Source organism: Lonchura striata, chromosome 1A, assembly GCF_050655825.1.
Source record: "Lonchura striata isolate lonStrDom1 chromosome 1A, ASM5065582v1, whole genome shotgun sequence".
In the NCBI taxonomy this organism is placed as follows: Eukaryota; Metazoa; Chordata; class Aves; order Passeriformes; family Estrildidae; genus Lonchura; species Lonchura striata.
In genome coordinates this window covers 51271585-51292107 of record NC_140741.1, presented here as the reverse complement: position 1 = coordinate 51292107, position 20523 = coordinate 51271585, and positions in this window count along the sequence as shown.

Here is a 20523-nt window from a genome sequence, read left to right as displayed (position 1 = left end):
AATATTCACTAGATGTAGGGGTATCTTTTGTATTCTTCTCATTTCTTGGCTTTTTCACCTCTATTCTCAGCCCGTTATACCAAGAGAGAAACATGAATACTTATCCACAAACACACCTTTGTAGCTCTCATTTCCCATATAAATCAACAACTTGTTACAAGTGACAAAAGCTTGCAATATTTTCATGATCCATGCCCTCAATTAACACCATTCCAGTGGCATCCATGCTGGGATAGATTTTTCTCCCGTGTTTCTGTTAACAGGGTCCAGAGTCACAAACCTCGGAGGCACAAAACCTCACAATGCTTCTCCCAAAGCTTTCATTTGGCCTTTCAGTAATCCTCTCCAAAAATCTCGATTAGCATTTCATATTTGTTACCACTTGCAGCACTATCATCTACAGGATAGAAGGAAGCTCTTAAGGCTGAGGTTTAGAAACAACTAAATCCAGTGGGAGAGGATTCCTGAATTTTTTCTTTCAATGGTCCCAGTCTTAAATGTAGCTTTTCCAAAACACGGGCTGCTGCTGCTTGTGCTCTCTGTATAGATATTCCCCATCCTGCCACTTAAGCCAAAGGATCAAGGATAAGCAGTTCAGTGCCTGCCTGTATTGCAGGAAGCCTCTACTGGGCTGAAAGTGCACTAGATGTAAAATTAAATACCACACCTACTAAGACAATTCCAAGTGCAACTACCTCTAAAATAATCAATCTTCAAATATTTTCCTAAAGAAGCCTTTTAAAAGACTTTATTAGTTTCCAAACTTTATGGTCCTGTGCCTGTTTTCAAGTAGAGTGTTGAATACTTTGAATGAAATTTGAATTATCTTCTTTGCATTAATGTCCAGAAATAATTAGCAAAAGTACCCTTAGCATGTGACCTCACTGAGAGAATGGTTTTCCTGGCTTGGCAATTGTGATTCTAAATAGAAAAAACCCATTTTTCTTAAGACAGTGTTAGCTGCAGAGGTCATGTGCTGATCCATACAGATGAGGCAACACAATTGTGTATTCCCAAGGACCTCTAAAACATTTTCAGGCTAAACTGGCAATTAATTTGTTGAACTGAAATTCATTAAATGCTCAAATTGCAAACATGCAGCTGAGTATTAACAGTATGTGAATCATATTTTTCTATTTTATGCAACAAAATAAATTTCCAGTTGAACTCAGTAGGACGAGTCACACTGCCTAAGGGAGCAATTTCCTAACTCAGGGGACTGAGTCAGATTGTTTTATTATCATTATACCCCCAAGAGAGAAAAAGCACAGAATGAAGTTGAGCTAAAATGTTGATTAAACTGAGAGTCCTGGATTATTTAGTAGAGGAATTATTGTATATATGGTAAATGGTCCTAATTCAGGTGTCTAAGTGAGAAGCCAAAAACTGATATGACTGCACACAAATTACACAGTCAGCTGGGTTAAACACCTCTGCACATATGGGCATGGCCTGGCATGAGATTTACACAGTCCCCTCCAAATTTTCAAGGAGCAGCAAGAGCTCACCGTATGCTGCCATGATCATGGTGCTTTCCCAGGCACAACCCTTCTGTCATGGTAAAACAGTTCCAGGATATCCTGTCCTTCACAGAGAATGCACACATTTCCCTGGATGGCTTTCACAGTGGCACTGGGTGCCATTTCCAAAAATGACAAGAGGAAGGGTCTGGGGACTTACAGGTCAGCCAGACTCACCACTGACCTTGGAAAAACCACACAGCCTGTCTTCTTGGGATGCATTAATAAACACGTGAAGAACAAAAACATTGCAGTTTTAATCAGCAATCCCCAGATTTACCAGAGACAAATGATGTTCAGCAAACCTGGGTGCCTCCTACAACAAAGTGAGGTTTGTGGATGTCATGTATCTCAGCAATAGGAAAGCTTTTGACTCCATACTCTGCCAGCTGGCAGCTGAGAAGTTGTGGACTGGAAGAAATTATGTTTAGATGGACTAAAAATTAACAGTACCTCTAGGCTTAAAATTTATCAATGAGCAGGTCAGCATCTGTTTGATGGTCAACAGTGAGCAGAGCAGTCTAATGGTTGCTCTTTCTCACTGTTGGATGTCTTAATCAATGACCTAGGATTCTAACACCTGCAAATTTATGAATTATGCTAAATTAGAGGGAGTTACTTTAATCCATAGGGATTTCTATGAACTAGAGAACTGGGAAAACAAACTTCAACAAGGAGACAAGCAAACTTCTGCTCTTGGAAGAGTATAAGCTCATATGTGAATAAAGAATTGGTGGTAATCCTGCTGAAAAGAAGATTATTGCTGGACTCTAGCTTGAATACTCTCTCTCTCATGAAGATCACCCTGTTGTTGAAAGGAGTTCCCTAGAAGAAATGAGGAAGTTGCTTTTCCCATTTGCCCAGAGTTTGGAAGGCTTTATGTGAAGAAGTTAATCAAGATTTGGACAACCTACTGGACCACAAGGAAATACTGAGAGATCCTGAAATACTGAGACAGCCAAAGAGTCTTGGGCTTGGTCTAAAAGCAGGCAACAACTACTTGAAGAGGGGTCAAAAAAAAAAAGGGGGGGATTTAAGGAAAGCCTTTTCACTAGGAGGAAAACCTTTCCAGTATAGCCCTGTCAAGCTAAAATTTCCTTTTTTTTTTTTTTTTTTTTTTTAGGTTTTTAAGATGCAGCTACACACAGACATAGCTGATCTGACTTAATATTTGCAACAGTCTTGTCTTTTTAGGTGAGCAGCCTCAAAAGTCTTTTTGAAATCCTGTGATAAGCAGCTTTATGTTTACCCGCCATTATTTGATACTGCCTAGGGATTTCTGCATCTAGAACAGGAATCCTGGCACGTCTGAACTCATCCCTGTATGAGCCACCAATTGTTGGTGTCGGTGCTTGGCACCAATCAATGGTGGATAGGAACCATCACCGTTAATTTGCAATCTCACTGCAAGACTTTCATACCTTCTCCGAGTTCCCACGGGCAGCTCCTCACAGCACTGATTCCTTTTCCTTCCGCACGGCCGTCCCTATCACAACCACCTGACCCTTTCTGTCCCTAGTAGCACATACTAACCTAGCATGTCCCTAGCACAACTGCCTAACCTTTATTCCTCACAGCAGACTAATACCAACCCTCTCTCAAGCAGCTAACCCACTCTTTTATAACACCCATCCTTACTGGACATAGCTGTGACCTATTAAGGGCAGGGCTGTTCCTACTCTTTGGTAATTAGCACAGCTGCAACTCCTCAGGGGTGAGATTGCCTTCAGCACTGTCTCTGTTCTCCTACAGTCCATTCTCTCACACTGGCAAGTCCACAGGATTTGAAGATTAATAGGTTGGAAAATACCTTTTCCATGGTTGCCTGGAAATCCTCAGCTCTGCCTCCTCTGCATGCAGAATGTATTTTTACCAAGACCTGGCTCTTGTAGTGAAAGCTTTATGAGCTGTAGCTATCCCTACAAATTTGTATGTAAATTAAGATTACACAGACAAGCTAATTACAGAAACATCCTATATTTCAGAAGTTTGGCCTTTCAATTTAAGTATGGTGTAACTTTTCATAGCAAACGCAGCATTTCAGTATGAGGATTGTTTGGAAAATATGCCTCCAGAACAGACATCTTACAGCATGTCTGCTTGTCAGCAGCTGATAAAGGAGAAACCCGTTGTTCCAAAGGACAGTGGAGAAGAATCAAGTCCAACCAATAGTCATTTGGGACTTCTCCTGCACTTAACACCCCTACACAGAGAAGCAGTGAGGAATCTGGAAACTCCCCATGATGACATTCCTCATCATCTCAACCACAGAGGTGGGGCTGGAACCAACTGTAATCCCAAAGAGCTCTGTGTATTTTTCTCCACTCAGCAGATAGGAGGGAGTGGGAGGGGTGACCCATACAAAATGAGACAGCAGCACTGGTGATATATTTTGAGTCCGGAGATATTTTAGGACATAGTAGGTGATGCAACTGGTGCTAGAGATCTGCTGATCAAACTAGTGAGCAATCCTCTGTAGAACATTTTTAGACATCAGCTTTAACACACTGAAGAATCTTCTCAACCAAGACACATTACTGAAAGCAATTAATTATTATAAATAACTTTCACATCAGTCAAAATTGAATGCAATTTTACTGCTCAAGAATAAAATATATCCCTAATTAAGGATTTTCTACCTTCAAGTTCCAAAAGCCCCTGGGAAGGAAAACATCCTCAAACAAACAAAACCCAAATTCCTTTCCTGATCCAGGTTGTAAATTGATAAAGGAAAACAACATGTGTGATAGAGAAATGCCTTGCTGTCTGAAGCTTTATTCTTAAGAAAAGAATGTTCAGATTTTTGAAGTAGATGCAGGTGCTCCCTTTTTGTGTCAATGCCAGAAAAATTGCACAATTTGGCACAAAACTAACAGTAATACAATCAAAGTGAAAATATGCTGTAATTATTGTTCTACCTTAAAAGTTGTATTCCTAAGCCACCCTAAAAAGCTCTACTTAGAGATTTGTTTGCTTTTCTTTCATTTGCTTTCACCTTATTGTGCTTTATTATTCTTGCTCCTTATACCCAGGTCTAAGAAGCAGGAAATTAATTTCCTCCGTGTTGGTGGGTGCTCATACTACTTGTTTCATATAGTGCTTCTCAGTGTTGCAGACCATCTTAAAAGTACCTATTCAGGCTGAAAAATAAGTACAAATAAAATTAGTGGAAAGTAGCGCTGATAATTTAGCTAGAGAATCTGTCAAGCTATGTGTGCAAGCAATAAAGACAGCAGTGAGAGGTGAAGGGTTTGAAAGGCCACAGGTATTAGCCCAGTGCATATCTTTTTCACTCTTTATTTTCCCAGGTCCCTCCTCCCCATGTCTATGTCTAGATTGCTGTTCACATTTCCTGTTCTCTTGCCCAGACCACATTCTTTGTTAATCTCTTTACTCATGTCATGTAGCAGAGAATATTTGTCTAATCTATTGATACCTGTAGGTGAAGTTATTTGCAGCTGGATGCTACCAGCTGTGAGTTTTGAGTTATGGCTCATCTAAAGGCACTTTTCCAGTGTCACTGGGTTGGGCTTACCCTGAGGGTGCAGGGCTGTGAATGGTGGTAGCTTCACTCCAACTCATTAGCCAACACCTGTCCATCTCTTCCTCTGTTGTTTTACCATCTGCCCTTGACACTTTCTTGCCACTCAGATCTCAGTTTGCCCCAATTCCCACTTCCCATATTCCCTCATTTATCTGATGGACAGGTAAAGAGGGGAATTACCTCTACTCAGTTGAATCTCAGTGATTCTTTTTACCTACCCTGCTCATCTTCAACATCCCAGATCATTCTTAGAATCTTGCTGAATTGGGGAAGGTACAGGACTTGTCTCATACTCTCCATCACTGTAATTCTCAACCAAATCCTCAAAAATACATCATGGAAGATGACAAGCAGAGGCATCACTGCAATAACAGCCTTATGAGGGTTAATAGCACAGTGTAACAGCTGCCAACTATTAATACATATTCAATCTATACTGTTTGAGAACTAGTCTGAACTTTAAAATTTACATGCCTCAAAGCATTTGCCTTAGATATTTCATTTCCCCAGGTAATGGGCAAGCTGAGGCTTGCTTGTTATATCCCAGTCTCTTCAGTGAATCCTACAGCACAAATTACAAATCTTCACTTTCTTTTCTCCTGAACAAAGCAGTTGCAATGTAATTTATAGAGTGAGGCTCTGAATAGAACTATGGCTATAGCTAATATGCTTTTAACACCCCACAAAATTGTGTCAGATTCCTCAGAGATGAAATTTCCACTTTCTGATGCTTTTTGGAAGTTCCGGATTTTCTTCTACTGTAAAAAATTACAAGTCTAATTTCACTACTAGTCACTCTAAAAATGAAATTTCTATATACAATCATATTGTTCTGGAAATTGCATGAGTATCCTCTCCTAGCTCATCATCCAAACTGTCATAATACCAGTCAGAATGGTTTAAATCCTATTTTGGGTTTTCTGAGGAAAATGTATACAGTGACATAATGCACATATCGTCCTTTCCAAGCATGCATTTTTAAAACTTGTTTACAGCTCACTGACCTGTGTAGAGCCCAAGAAGTTCTGCTGGGCAAAGTTCTAGCTCTCCTCTATAATTTTCATTAACAGCTGGATGCTCTGCCCTTTCCTACCTTATAAATGAAAGAACTTAGGAAAACCTGGCAGTCTCCTTGACATGCAGTGAAGTTTTTTTAATTCTTCATTATAGTTTAAAAATCCCTACCAGGGAATCAATTTTCTGATCATCTGAACTCATGCAAGTGTCAGGGAGTCTATTATATTAATGGCATATTTCATTGCTTTAAAATTCAAAAGTGACAATCTATGACACCAGTTAGGAAAAATGGAGAGGGAATAAGCCCAACAACCAGGGCAGTAGATGACACACTGCTCTGCACAGAGCCCGTTTCAATCCTTAAGCACTGCACTTTCCTATGTCTGAAAGCACTGCCACGGTGGAAAATTCATTGCATTAGAGGGAAGGGACTTTTTCTTGTCCGTAACTGTCATTATCCACCCAATAAAAGAAATTGTACATTCTGGGGGTATCTACTTATGATTATTTTGTCACTGTTGTGCTACTGCAGAGTTTGAGAAAGTCCTCCAGGAACCAGAAAGAAATGATTTGGAGGAATTCCTAAGGGGAAAAAAAGATGAATGACATTATTAGGAGACCACTTCTCCTTCTAAACAAATGCTTTCAATAACAGTGATAGTGTCTTTCAGTAAGGTAAAGAAAGTTGAAAGAGTTGAAACTATGGCCATAATGACTGTAATAAATCAGCAAATAACCTCTGAAATTATTCATAGAAACTGCAATAATTTGTGCTTTTTAAAATTGTGTAAACATACAGCAGAACAAAAAAAAATTTCAAACCTAAATTCAAAAATATATAGAGAAAAATCCATTAGCTATCAGTGATTTTCACTGCACTAGAAACTATGAGGAATCTGATGATACAATCTTAATTAATTTTGTTTGATTTTATGAACTCTATTTATTACTATGACCTCTGCTTTGCTTTAAAACTTTCTTTTTTATGGTAGAAAAAGGCAGTATCTTTGAATCTTAAACAGGAACATCAAAGACTATCATCAAACAGACAGGCTTTTCAAGAAGAACAAAAAGAGACGAATCACCAACCACATCAGAGGGCTGAACTAAGCAAGTGAAGGACTGGAAAGACATGCTCTCCCTCAGGATGCTGAAAGGTATCCCAGCAATGGTGATGATACAAGAGGGAGGAATTTGCTGTCAGATATTGGTTTTTTGTAGCCATCTGTAAATCTTCTCAGTTGTCTACAAGCAAAGCTACTGCAAATTTAAGAAGGGCTTTAGCAAAGACTGGTTTATGCCTTTTATTTAGTCAAAGAAATAAACAAAGGATCCTACTTCAGCAACTTCTAAGTTGTGCATGCAAAGGGTATGCAGTTACCCTGCAGTACTGTCAGGTCCACCACTGGTATCAAGAGTCTGAGAAGTGGCCTCTAGCCTTCCAGTAAGGGTCATTGGAAAGCAACATCATTTTTCCCTGGAAGGTGTTTCCAGTGTGACAAAACTTTTTGTGGTTTCTATACTTCTGCTTTCACCATATGGTGTTCCCAATGTCCCAGCTGTCAACATCAAAACTCATATTGCATACCCATAAAATTTGTTTTCAGAGCTCTTTTTTCTGTCAAAACAAGAAAATTATACTTTGCTTTCTATCAAAACTTGAAGCACTTCATATGTCAGCAGATGACTAACATTTTCAATCTTTATTGGACTGGGCTCAATTGTGACCAACAATACAGCTCAGAAAAGGCTCCAAAACCTTGCATCCATTCCAACTGATCTCCCCCTCCTTTGATCTTTCTAATTCAGCTTCTCTCTTTTTAATAGATATGGATTTACTTCTCTCGCCCTAGATAACTGCCGAGATTTAATATAAGCTATTCATTGCTACATAAGAAAAAAAATTGCCCAAACCAGATAAAATGTGACAGAAACAGTCACTGTTGGTTCTGTCATTTTCTAGAATCTGAGTTTATATCTTAGCTGTCTTACCAAGCTTTGAGCAAAGCCTTACTTATGCAAGTTTGAGGGGGAGAAAAAACCCTTAAAATCTAAGGGATGAATTTCTACTGAGCTGTATCAAGAGTTGACATTTCAGGAAGTTTTATTATACTAATGTTCATCTTGGCAGTTCTTGAATCTTGCCTACCTCTTTTCATCTTTTCGGTCCACTATCTACCTCTGTCATCATGCCTAAGATGCTCCCCATTCTTTATTGCCACTGAACACAACCTGGTTTATTTTTTATTCCTCAGTCCCTCCTTTTCAAAGTAACTCCCCACTCTCTTGTTTTCTTTCCCTTACAGATTTACTGTTTTAAATTAATTGTTCCCAGTTCTTGCTCTCATTACTGTCCTCTGCTCTGTCTTCTCTTCTGTACATCTCCTATCCCCAGTTCCTCACTTGTCTGTGTTTTGGTTCAGCCTCTTCCCATTGAAGAGGAAGAAAGTTGTTTTCAAGCAAAACTTAGAAGGGCTAGCAGATGAAAGCTTTGCATTGGCAAAGAGACAGGCCGTCCAGGCCATTTGCTGGAACATGTCAGAATTTTTCTATCAGATTGATCATATCAATTACTACTTTAAAAATGTGTAGTTTTGGATCTTTACAAAAATAGCAAGTTACTCTATCTTTCAAAACAATAACCTGTGAGATGGCAGCAGCAGTGACTGATATAATCCAGGAGTGAGTGTTAGATCCAGCTGTACAGGGACTCCTGAGCTCAGGGCCACCCTGGCATCACCCCTGAGCCTTGTTCCAGGACCTGGTGCCTGGAAACCCCTGTCAGATAACCAGGCAGTGGCGGGAGTGTCCAGAGGAGATTTAAACAGCTCTAGGCAGCACAAGTTTATATGTGTATTAAAAGCCCTGCTAGAGGAGAAGGACACTAAAAATAATAAAATATGGACTAATTATTATTAGAAGTGAGAAATCAATAACAAATAGAGAATAGGATACAACAGAGAGTTTCAGTCAAACACCTTACCTTTTAATGTGTAAAAAATATTATTTTGTTAGTAATATCAATCCTGGAAACACCTTAAACTTAAAAAAAAAACAAACTATGCACCTGAGCAGAAAAAACTCACTCTTCTTAACCATTCAAGTTGTTTAATGTTATAGGCAGTTAATAAGAGCATCTCACAGTAATGTCTGCAGGGTCTTTTTAGTCCTATGGATGCACCACTTACCATGGTAATGATTTCCCAGTATAGCACTGAATTGAATATAGTCCTTGTAAATTTAGTACAATATTTTAAACATGTTTCCTGAAAGCACAAGTCCTTGGTGGTTGTAGGCTGTACATCTCACCACTGTGTTCTCATCATGTCAAATCCTTCAAGCGAAGTGACATTACACTCAGTCTGCGCTAAACAGCACTGGTGATTCACTAGACTGCAGTCTTCCTTTTAAGTCTGTACCAAGTCAATACTCTGATAGGGATTTATTAAAGAGCACCCTGATGTTGCAGGTCTAATCCTTTGATGGGGCCTACTGTTGGGATGTGCCCTCTTTTTGATCATGTAACACTCACAGTAATTTTTCTGGAAGTCACAGTTTGCCTCTTAACCTGGATGTCTTGGATAAATTCCAGCTCAGGAACCACGTGCTGAAAACTCAAATCCCTTGACAGCTTCAGTGAGAGAAACAAAGTTACTGCTTTAACTGTTTATTACTGATGAACACTTTAACTAGTGGTGGTTCTCTGCACCAGAGGTAATCACCTCTGGTGGTTCCATCCTTAACTGAGTACTCATTGTGCAGCTGTTCTCTGAATCTTAGGGTGTTATGAAAAATAATTATTTCAGTCATTGTGAAGGCACTGCAGACTGTTATGCAAGAGCTGCCATGTAAGGGTCGAGTACTATTAGGTTGCTTGCAATACTATATAACATTGATTTATTTTTTTTTTTCCAGTAGTGTCTAGCTATCTCCACACATGTTTAAAAATACAGTTCACAGGCCCATAGGATGAAATTGTTTCCACAGGCTTGGAAAACAGGGTATTAAAATATTTTAATTTAAAAACCTGGCTATAAATTCATAATCACTTGACTATCTAGGAAATAGAATTAAAAGAAGCTTGTTATGTTTCCTATTTTGTATGAAATAAACACTATCTATAGATCATATTTAGAAAATGAAGATGTAAATTGTCTTTTGGGAAAAAAAATTAAAAGAAAACAGAGCTTTCTAGAATCTTTAAAGGAGACCAGTCTTCCAGAAGGGGAATGAGTCATTTATAATCACACATCACATCTAAGCAGTTCTTTGTCAGGTGTATAGGTTTAATTTCCTGCTGGTTTATTAATTCTGTCAGATAATATGGGAGGAGTGGGGGGAAGGAAAGTTGTTTGAGCTATGAGAATTTTTTTTGCTGTCCTTCCTTCCTTCTCTCCCTGTTCTCTAAAACTGTCATTCATTCAGATGGCTCATATTTTGGTCAGTTACACTGCCAAACATGAGAAGCAGTGACACTCTTTTTTACAGTATTTTTCTTTTCCTCTGCCAAAATTCCAACACAATTCTTTTTTTTTTTTTTTTTAACATTGTCCTAAAAAGCAAAAGAACACGTAATTTGCCAGGGATCCAAAGCAAGCTATACATCTGCTGGGATCTCTGGCCATTTAAAATCTCTGAACCAGACTGCAGGGAACAACTTTAAACACGTGAGTGACTGTACAAAGTGTGGCACTTCCCCAGCTTTAAGGAAGGCATGGTGGAGACAAAAGTTTGGAGGGACTCTGGTTAAAGCCTCTCCAAAAACCAAGGAAAGGTGAGTTCTCTCCCTTCCTCATGCTGAAGTAAAATTTGTATGTTAATAAGTGTTATGTGCCTTTTAAAACTTTAGCATATTTTACTTAAGAATACCAAGATTTCTAAAAAAAAGGAATAAAATCAGGTGTTGGTGCTGCAAATACAGCTTCCTTTGATCCTGAAAAGATTTAGAATTTTATAAACTCTCAGAAATAACTGACTGAATGAAGAGTTGATCTTTCAGTCATTGAAACCTGGATCATGTCTGGAGTCTTCCGTATTTCCTGTCTGAACATCAAGAAGTCAGATTCTAGCTGCTGGGGAAGCCCTGAAGAGAGAATATTTTCTGTGTAATAACCTTTTCAATAACTTCAATTATGACCTACAAATAGAGGTATTTCTGAATTGCTCCATGTTCTTTCCCCTTAATTTAAATTTTGCTCCAAAAGTGATGTCTAGAATCTGTATCTGTCTCTCACAATGCACAAATGAGAAAGCATTCTGCAAACTGCATGGATTTAAATAATTTCTAAATACTCTCAAGGCATCCATCTTCCCTTTATGTACCTGAAAATGTGCTGCTCAGAACATTAGAGTGTCTAATCCTCTGGTAAGTGCTAAGTAGGCTGCTATTTTTCAAGCAGCAAGAGCTATTCTTTTCCCTCCCCCACATTGCCCTCCAAGAAATGTGGTTTTCATAAGAGTAAAATAGACACTCTATTTGAAGTCTCTATAGAAGAACACACAGAGAATAAAAAAAAAAAATCAATATGAGGCCCTTTGGTAGCTGAAATTAGATGCTTCATAATGCTGTGCCAATCTCCCTGAGCTTCGTGTACTTTACCTTCAGTGCCTTTTCACTTATATTTGTCCATTAGCTGTGGAAATAACATACAGTCTTAGGGTGTTTGTTTGGTTTGGGGGTGTTATTTGTGTCAATTTTTTCAAATGCTTTAGGATTTTTAAATTAATTATTAGAAAAAATATCAAATCCCAAATCAATGATTGGAGTCCCTTTGTAATGAAATACCTCCCACATTAGGTGTTCCAAGTTCAGTTAGGTAGTCAGGGAGCATGTTTTGGTTATATCCTAAACAAACTAAATAAGTAGCTTTTATTCATTGCTAAGAAAGACACACAGAGCAGACAGAAATAGTATGAGTGATATTCTGCTCTAAGACTGGCTGAGAGAAAGTGATTTTGAGGTATTCCTAAATATATTAGCATTGTACTGATGAAATCCCTCCAAAAGGAGTACTGAATTTGAAGTGGCTGCCTCAAACTACTTTTGGATTGTCAGCTGGAAAGAACAAAATCGAGCCCAACTTACATTTCTTTACTGAAGGGGTAGTCACACACTGAAAGAGGCTTCCTACAGAGATGGTTGATTCCCCAAACCTATCAATATTTAGGAAGCGTTTGGATAATGTCATTAAAACCATGCTTTAACTGTTGGTAACCCTGAGGTGATCAAGCAGCTGGACTAGTTGTAGATCCCTTCCAGCTGAAATAGTATTTCTGTTTGATTCAATCCAATTCAGTTTGATTCAATGTATTTTTCAGAATATGCTGTTTAAAACATTCTATCTAGCAGTTCTTCAGAGGTGCAAGCAAACTACAGCTTTTATTTTTTCTCTAGTGATACCCATCACAATGAGTTGAATGCTTCTATGGGAGAAGTGTGCTTTAGTGGTTCTCCATGCCCTTTATTGACCTTCACAACCCTGGTTAAGTCAAGAGGCTGAGTATTCTGTCTTCTTCAAAATGCTGCCTGATTCAATCAGCATGAAACAGCAGGAGAAACACACTGAGGAACACCCCAAGGTTTTTCTGCTGGCAGGGAAATCCAGTTCAGCTCTTCATTAGCAGAGCAGCTTCTGCAGGACAAGGCAGGGGGAATGGTTAAATCTGGGCATTCTCTCTACTCCACTATTAATATGCAAAAAAATTATTTTTTGAGTGAAGAAAAATTTAACTGTTTTATGTACAGAAACACGTGGTCATTGCCTTAAATTCCTTTCTATATTCTCTTTTCTTGAAGAGGAGAATATTACCAGGTTGAGTAAAGAAGGATGTAGAGGTTCTGCTTACTAGGGATAACAAAGAAAAACCTATAAAGAAGTTGATGCTACTATGTTACCATTCTTATTAAACTCAGCACATTAAACTGTTTAATAATATCTACACTTATTAACTGGTGGTATCTACAGCAATGCAAGCTAAATATCACTCCCTGTATTTTAATCAATTAGTGGGTGATGGTGTTCTGAACTGCAGGCAGGACAACAGGTGTACTCCCTGCATAGCCTGTACCCCTGCCAAGGTTACAAAACGCTGAATTCTGCATCTGTGACCTTTATGTAATGAAGAAGGTCATTTTAATGCTAGGACAGCTGCACTAAGCCATATGGTGAGCTAGAAATGGTGTGATCACCACTCAAAATATGTTGCAAAGATATTATTCTGGTGCTGCATGCCCTCTGGTATCCTCAGGCAGAGTCTTATTTATCACAGAGTAAACGCGTAACCATTCAAAGAAAAATTATCTGGAATACTTAAAAAAAATATTAAGTACTTAAGCAGAAAAATTCACTGCTAGATCTGAAGATCATCTCATGGACATTGCTTTTACATGCCCTCGCCTTTGGCTTGGGATGCACACGGCATTTGCTGCAATCCATCATAGGACCAGTGAAGCCAGGAGCTCTCACAACTAATGAATTAATGAGGCTAATTAGAGAACTCTGGGTTATTTCTGCTTCTGTTTATAGGACATCATGATCTAAGCCCACAATTCAGCCCAGATGCCAGTCAACTGGATGAGAAGACCCCAAGTGGTGAGCACCCAGAATAGGAACGTTCCTTCAGATGGTTGCTGTCCAGCCCACTGATCATTGCTCAGATTTGAAGGAACTGATCCAAATTTTAGATTTCTCCATGAATATCTCTCTTTGTACAACTTAGTGATGCAAGAAGACACCCCTATGTGGATGGAGCTAGTTTTTAGGTGAAATGAATGTTGGAAAAGGTTTTCAAATCCCAAATAAATAATGCTTGTGTAAAAATGCAGTACATAATAACTAGGAGAGCCAGTCTGCTTGCTCTCAAAAGCTGCCCTACTATTGTTAAGATTAGAATCAGGATGTGCTGAACACAAGTGAAACACCTGTGATAAATGCTCTGAAAATAACTCAGCAGTACAGAGCTCTTACTCTCACAAATTAATTGATTAAAGCTGTAAAAGCCAAGGTTGTTTTTGTTTTTCTTTATCAAAACCATGACAATTGTTCTTCCAGCAAATATACTTTAATGCTGGGGTTTAATTGGATTCTTAGAATTCAGATGCAGAATATAACATTTTAGGGATTTTTATTTTATTTTCTAATGTTATTTATTTTTCTAATGTTATTATATGTTACATTTGGAAAGCTTGATGAATGGATAAAAGTAAAAAAAATTAGAATGTTTCACATAAACAAAGAAAGACCATGTTCAAGAGTATTCCTTGATTTTAGGAAAATTACCCTTTCTTGTTATATAAAAAAAGAAAGCTTTGGGTTGATCTGCAGCTTCTTCAGATTAAGAGATTGATAGCTTTGTCTCAGTAAGGTAATTTAAAATCAGCTCTGAAATAGGCCAGCAAAGTTATCACATCTTTGTTTTTAAAAGAATCAAATGTAATGAAGGAGATTACAAAACAAGGATGTGTGGCTATGATGGGTATCTTTCGCTTTCTCAAAAACTAATTGCCTGGAAGATAATTAATAATTAAAAGAAATTTGGGCTTGATGCACAAAACTACTACTTTCAACATCATAATGAAAAATTATGAATGGAATGTTTTTGGAGGAATAATTTATAGACAAGGTTAACTGACTACCAAAACTTCTACTCTACTACTATGATTCCTACTGAACTCTCCAACTAGGGACAGAGTTTTGTCCTAAGAGATTGCACATAACTGCATTTGCAGTCTTTCTGCTTGTGTTGTCTGCTCTTACAGTAGGTGGCACGAGTAAGTCAACCTGTTTACTCCCCAGGCAGGCAGGGTTCAAAAACCAGGTTATAACAACTCTGCCTGAGCCTACCAAAAAAAAAAAAAAAAAAAAAAAAAAAAAAAAAAAAAAGCAGCCAACAGGCTCTCTGGGGTTATTTTTTCAAATGAAAAATCAATCTAGAATGTCCTGCAGCTGCAATGTGATCCCAGTAGCCACAGAAGGAAATGGGGAAGGTTGTTACTTCCACCAGCTCCTTCATTTGCAGAGTGCTTTTTCTCAGAAAACACTAATTATCTCCTGGCAACACCTGTAGACTTTTGGACAATAGGAGTGTACTGTGGGGAATCTGCACTTTGATATTTCTCTTGAACTCTGAGAGAAGCCTCCCCACACACTGGTTTAACTACAGGGTTGTATTTTCAGCATCTGTGCAGTTAGTTTCCAGTGAAATACTGTGTTTGAGGCACTCACTGATTTCTTTCTGCTCTTGCCAACTGATTTACCCTGCATATTAATATTAACAATCATGTTTGTACAAATGAGTCCATTAATTCTAACTTCATTTCCTTTTCAATTGGTAATATATGTAAAGAACAATAACCAGTGCAGCATAATTTTACCCATGGCTATTATAAGGGAGTACACAATATCACATTTATTTCCTTCTAAAAGCATTGTATTTAAAGGAGCAAAGGATATTGCAAGAAGATTTTTTTCCTTCCCTCAATGCATTGCAAAGATGTGTGAGGGTTGGAGAAGGAGAAGCCATTTAAAACCAAAATGGAGTTTGAAAGCTTGATCCAAAGTCAGATTCCTCCAAGGAGAATATTTCCTTTTACTTTGTGAGGGTTTGGTACAGGCCCATAATGAACATTAAGAAAGATGCCCCAGCAGACACAGAAATAAAAAATTTTCTGCAAACTTTGGCATGATAAGCTGTATTTAACTGAGTCATTATGGAAAAAGGAAGGAACGTATTACAAAACATGGATGAGAAACATACTCTGAACTTCAACACCAAGAAAACCTGACTTCACAGTCCAAATCATTCAAGCCAAGAAATATTAGTAAACATTCTTTCATAAATTAAGTTAGTATTATTTTTCAGATTAGGAGTACAGAAATAGGTCAAGTGATAGTTGCTATCATACTTCAGTGTTAGATTTTACTGCAGGGAAGGCAATCAAGAAAGTTAAAACTACCATTAGAAAACTCAAGCAGTAATAAAGAGCAAAGTTGTACTAGCTTTTGAGTTTGTATCAGGCAAGACCCTGAATAATCAGGAAAGAGAAAATTAGATACTTCATTATGGAAAAACACTAAGAGGATGAGATGATCGTATTTCTGTGAGAAAAAGGGGTGGTTTACTGAAAAATTCTTGGTGGTATGACTAGAGCTTCAAAGCTCATATAGATTATCACATAGAATATTCCAAGAAAAAGCACTGCAGTTCAGCATCAATATTGTCATCCTGATGGTCAATACCTGTACACCAAATTCAGCACTTACATCCCACTGCAGCTGCTTCCATGAATTTGACAGAGAAATTGAATTTTTCAATTGAATTTTCTAAAGACTGTCTATATTTTTAAAACTTTTTTAAGAGGGCCAAAACTCATGAGTCACTAAAAAGAAGTTTTGCCATTTTCTCTGGGAAGTATTTTTACCATCGCCTATCAACTCTATCCTAAGATCTTTTTACCAGAATGCATGACAGAGTGTACATTAACATAAATATCCCACTAGCATCTTCAAACAACTGAGCTGGCCTCAGTGAATGGAAATATCCTTTGGCACCAGGAGGTCTCTCCAACATCTTCTCCAGAAGAAAGCATTGCAAAGATAACAGAAACAGGCTGACAGATTGCTTTCCACAGCACTCTATGTATTTTACTTTTTCATGTTGTTTAGTGTTGATTTATTAGATAATTTCAGACAAACACCTGTCATGTAGGTCATAGCCCACCACAATATTTGGAAGTCAATATCAAATTTGGATCATCTTTCAAGTTATCCTGTATTTTTTCCCCTTGGAACTCGGAGAAATTATGATTGAACATTAAATCCTATTGAAGTGTACTGGACTGAAGCCGATTTAGCCTATTTACTTTCATAAAACTTAGGAGTGGATACAAATACATGACAAGATTGCATGGTAAAAGACCTGGAGGTAGGAGTTTAGCCCTAAGGCATGTCCAGTGCTTCACAGGGAGCAGGCTACAAGCTGGCATGTGATTTCATTGCAAATTTTTCTCCATGTGATAGTATCAGGTGTCATTAGGTGGTTTGTTCCTCCAATAGGTTTATCTCCCTCACTGACATAAGCAAACACAATAAAAATTATTTCAGAAAGGTCTATGGGACTACATAAATCCCAAATACCCTAAAAGTATGGTTAAACAGTAAAAGAACATTATTATAATGTGTCACAAGTGCAGAGCAAAAGAGATCAAGGATCTCTGCAACAGGAAGAAATTTGTGCAGTATTGGGCCCTCTGTGGTAATGCTCCATGAAATTAGGCAAAAAAAAAAAAAGTAGAAATAAAACCAGCTTTGAATGTCCATCCCTTGGAAACATTCCTTCATTCCCACAAAGGTGTCAGTCTCTTTAAACCTAAGGAAGCCAGAGTAATCAAGCCCCTGAGAAATTTTAGAAGCACTAGGAGTGTTCCTGTGCTACTCCCAGAAACTTGTCTCCAGCTCCTAGTGCATAAAAAGACAACTTCTCTTTTCATTTTCGCATCTTCTGTTTCCCTTGAACCAAATTATGCATCCAGAGAAAAATTTCCCATGCATCTTTTACTTTCTCATTCTCTTGGCTTCATTTTCCTTTTTGGTATCTCTTCATAATAATTCTTTTTGGAAATACCCTCTGCATTTTGATTTAATTTCCCAAATCAAAAACCCACTCTGCGTAAAAACTCTCTTTAGCATAAAGTTGGCAGGCTTTCTCCCTTGCTGATAACAGGCATTTAGGTTTGTTGCCAACAGTTACTTCAGTAATAGTCTCACTGTCTTACTGACAATTAACATAGGCTTCCCTGTTAGACCGGTAATTAGGGCTTCAGAATGTCAGAATCTGATCCAGGTTGAATATCCTCGATAGTGATTGTGAGTAAATAAATAAAAATATAAAAGTGAATAGAAATCTACAATAGCTGGCTGAATAGCAATCTGGATCACAGTGTCATCCTGCTTCCTGGTATGGGGGGGCCAGGCTGGCTCAGTCTTGGGAATACTGGGGAATGGCCCCCTCCAGCTCACTCAGCCAAATCAGTGTGGCTGCTCACCAGCTGAATCGGGTACTTTCACATGAGTAAAGAAAACAAAATCTGTCAGTTTGAAAGACAGAGAAAGACCTCTTTGAAACACCAAGTGCCACTGCAGTGGGTCATATTTATTAGGAGTCTTAACGAATACTGTGATTAAAATGTCTGAATTCAAATTCGTGCTCCAGCTGCATAGTAGGTGATGGCAGAAAGACAAAACCAGATGCAAGAGGACTCCCACTTATGCCAAGTTATAGAAGAGGACCTGCAACAAATTCCTTCCTACTCAAACCAAGAAGATTGGGTAAGGAGCATCTTCTATTGCCCTTTGTCCTAATACATATTTACAGGACATATCACAGAATCAAAATAAATATTCCTTATAAGTTCACCTTCCCTGGGAAGATTTGGAGAGTTAAGCCATTGCCAGTTGAGGTGCACAGCCTTCCTGTCTCTGAGTCACTTCTGCTTTTAAAAACACTGATTTGTCAGAAGACAGACATTTAACCAAGTTCTGCCAACTAAGCTCTCTAACACAGCTGCCCTTTTTGACCCATGCAGCTAGACAGAATTTTCAAAGGAAAATCTAAGATTAGACTGACAACTCTACTATGCAACAACCTGGGTATTTCTAACTAGGGTTCCATGGGCAAAATATGAAAACAATTTGTGTATGAGCAAATTCACAGCCTCTTTTTATTTAGCCCTTTCTCCTAAACCCCATAAGGTTTCGTTTTCTTCCAATTACATTTTTTCATAGACTCTTCAATTTTTTTTTTTTCCACACATATTCCCCTGCAGAAGGAGAAACCCTTTACCATATCCCTTTATCCACATGTGCCCTGCAAGTATTCCAGAAAGTGTTGTACCATCTTGGTCTTAAGGAGAAGATACCAAATGTTCTTACTTTTCTACATTGTTTATTAAAAGTGAAGGATATATAATATTAATGTCAGGGTGATTTAATCCAAACATAGCAACAAATTTTGCTACTGTCTTCCAATTTAATACATTGGGGGGAAAAAAGACAGATTCTATTTCCAAGTTATGTCAAATGTAATTTTTTCAGTACATATATAAAGAAAATTATAAAAAGCTGTTACAAATTTCCTCTTCTATTTAGAGGGAAGAAGACTGTTCTGGGTATTTCAGAGAAAATATCTCTGTTTTCAGTAAACTTTACATATTTAACATTTAAATGAAAAATATGTTCTAGCCATAGAAAAGTCATCGATTTGGCAGCAAACTTATTCTAGAAAATGGAAGTATCTTTATTCTGAAGCAGCAGTAATACTGTTTATATTTTGTGTTGGTTTTCTTTTGAACTGAGAAATCTGGTTATTTAAAAAAGAAACCAATATTATATTTCAGTCTGCCATATTCTGCAGGCAAAAAACATCAGACTTGCAAAGTTGCTGTAATCACTGGAAATAAGAAACTGGAGTTGATAAGCTTGGCTCCCCATATAATCATTTCAGGTGAATTGGTGACAGCTGAAATCAAATTCTGGGGATGAGCAGATGTGTCTTTAAATGGCTGAGATTACTGAGTTCTTTTTCCCTCTTTTCTGTGTATGCAGACTTAAGGAGGAAAAAATATTTTAGATAATACAGATTTTAAAACAATCTGTCTTTTTAATCCTTGCTTGTGTTTTTGAAAAGGAGAGGGCTTTTGATTGAGAAAATAGTACAAAATTCAGCCTACATTTTGAAATATAGCTTCTTCCCCTCTGTTTCAAATGCTATGTCTATAGCATTTTATTTACAGATATGTTCATTTGTTGGCCTATGTGTGTGGCATAGTGATAAGAAGGTCCTGGTCTTCTCAATAGGCTAGAAGGCTGTGTGCTTCCCCTGAAAAATAATTCCTTATGGATTTGATTTTAAGGTTTTTTTAGTTTTAACTTTTAAATTTTTTCTCTAAGCTCCCTACAGCTAGCAGAGAAGAACAGAGAAATTCCAGCTGTGGTAGAACTGGGAACGCAGAATTTAGGTTTAATATATCTTCATTTTAGGTAGGGTGGGTTATTAATTTCTGAGGTCAGTGAATGAGGTGGGCATGGAGGTGATGATTTGGAAAACATGGTTCTGGATATAACAAGAATTTGAGGTGAGAAGAGGTAAATTAGAGAAAACTGGAAAAGGACAGTAAATATTGCCTTCCTGAAAAACAAAAAAAATTTCCTATGCAGAAAATCAAAGGGAATAAAAGAGGATAAAGGAAGGCTTGAGGATGGAAGCTGTGACCCAAACACCATTAAAAACACAGTAGCTCCTCTGAACTAAATCTGCATGTCTCTTATCCTATTAACTGGGAAGGCCAGGTTATATTTACTGCTTGCTCCAATTAAAGAGCAGCACAGAGCAGCACCACCTCCAGATGAGGCCTCTGTGGCAGGTTCTTCATGCAATTACTGCTGT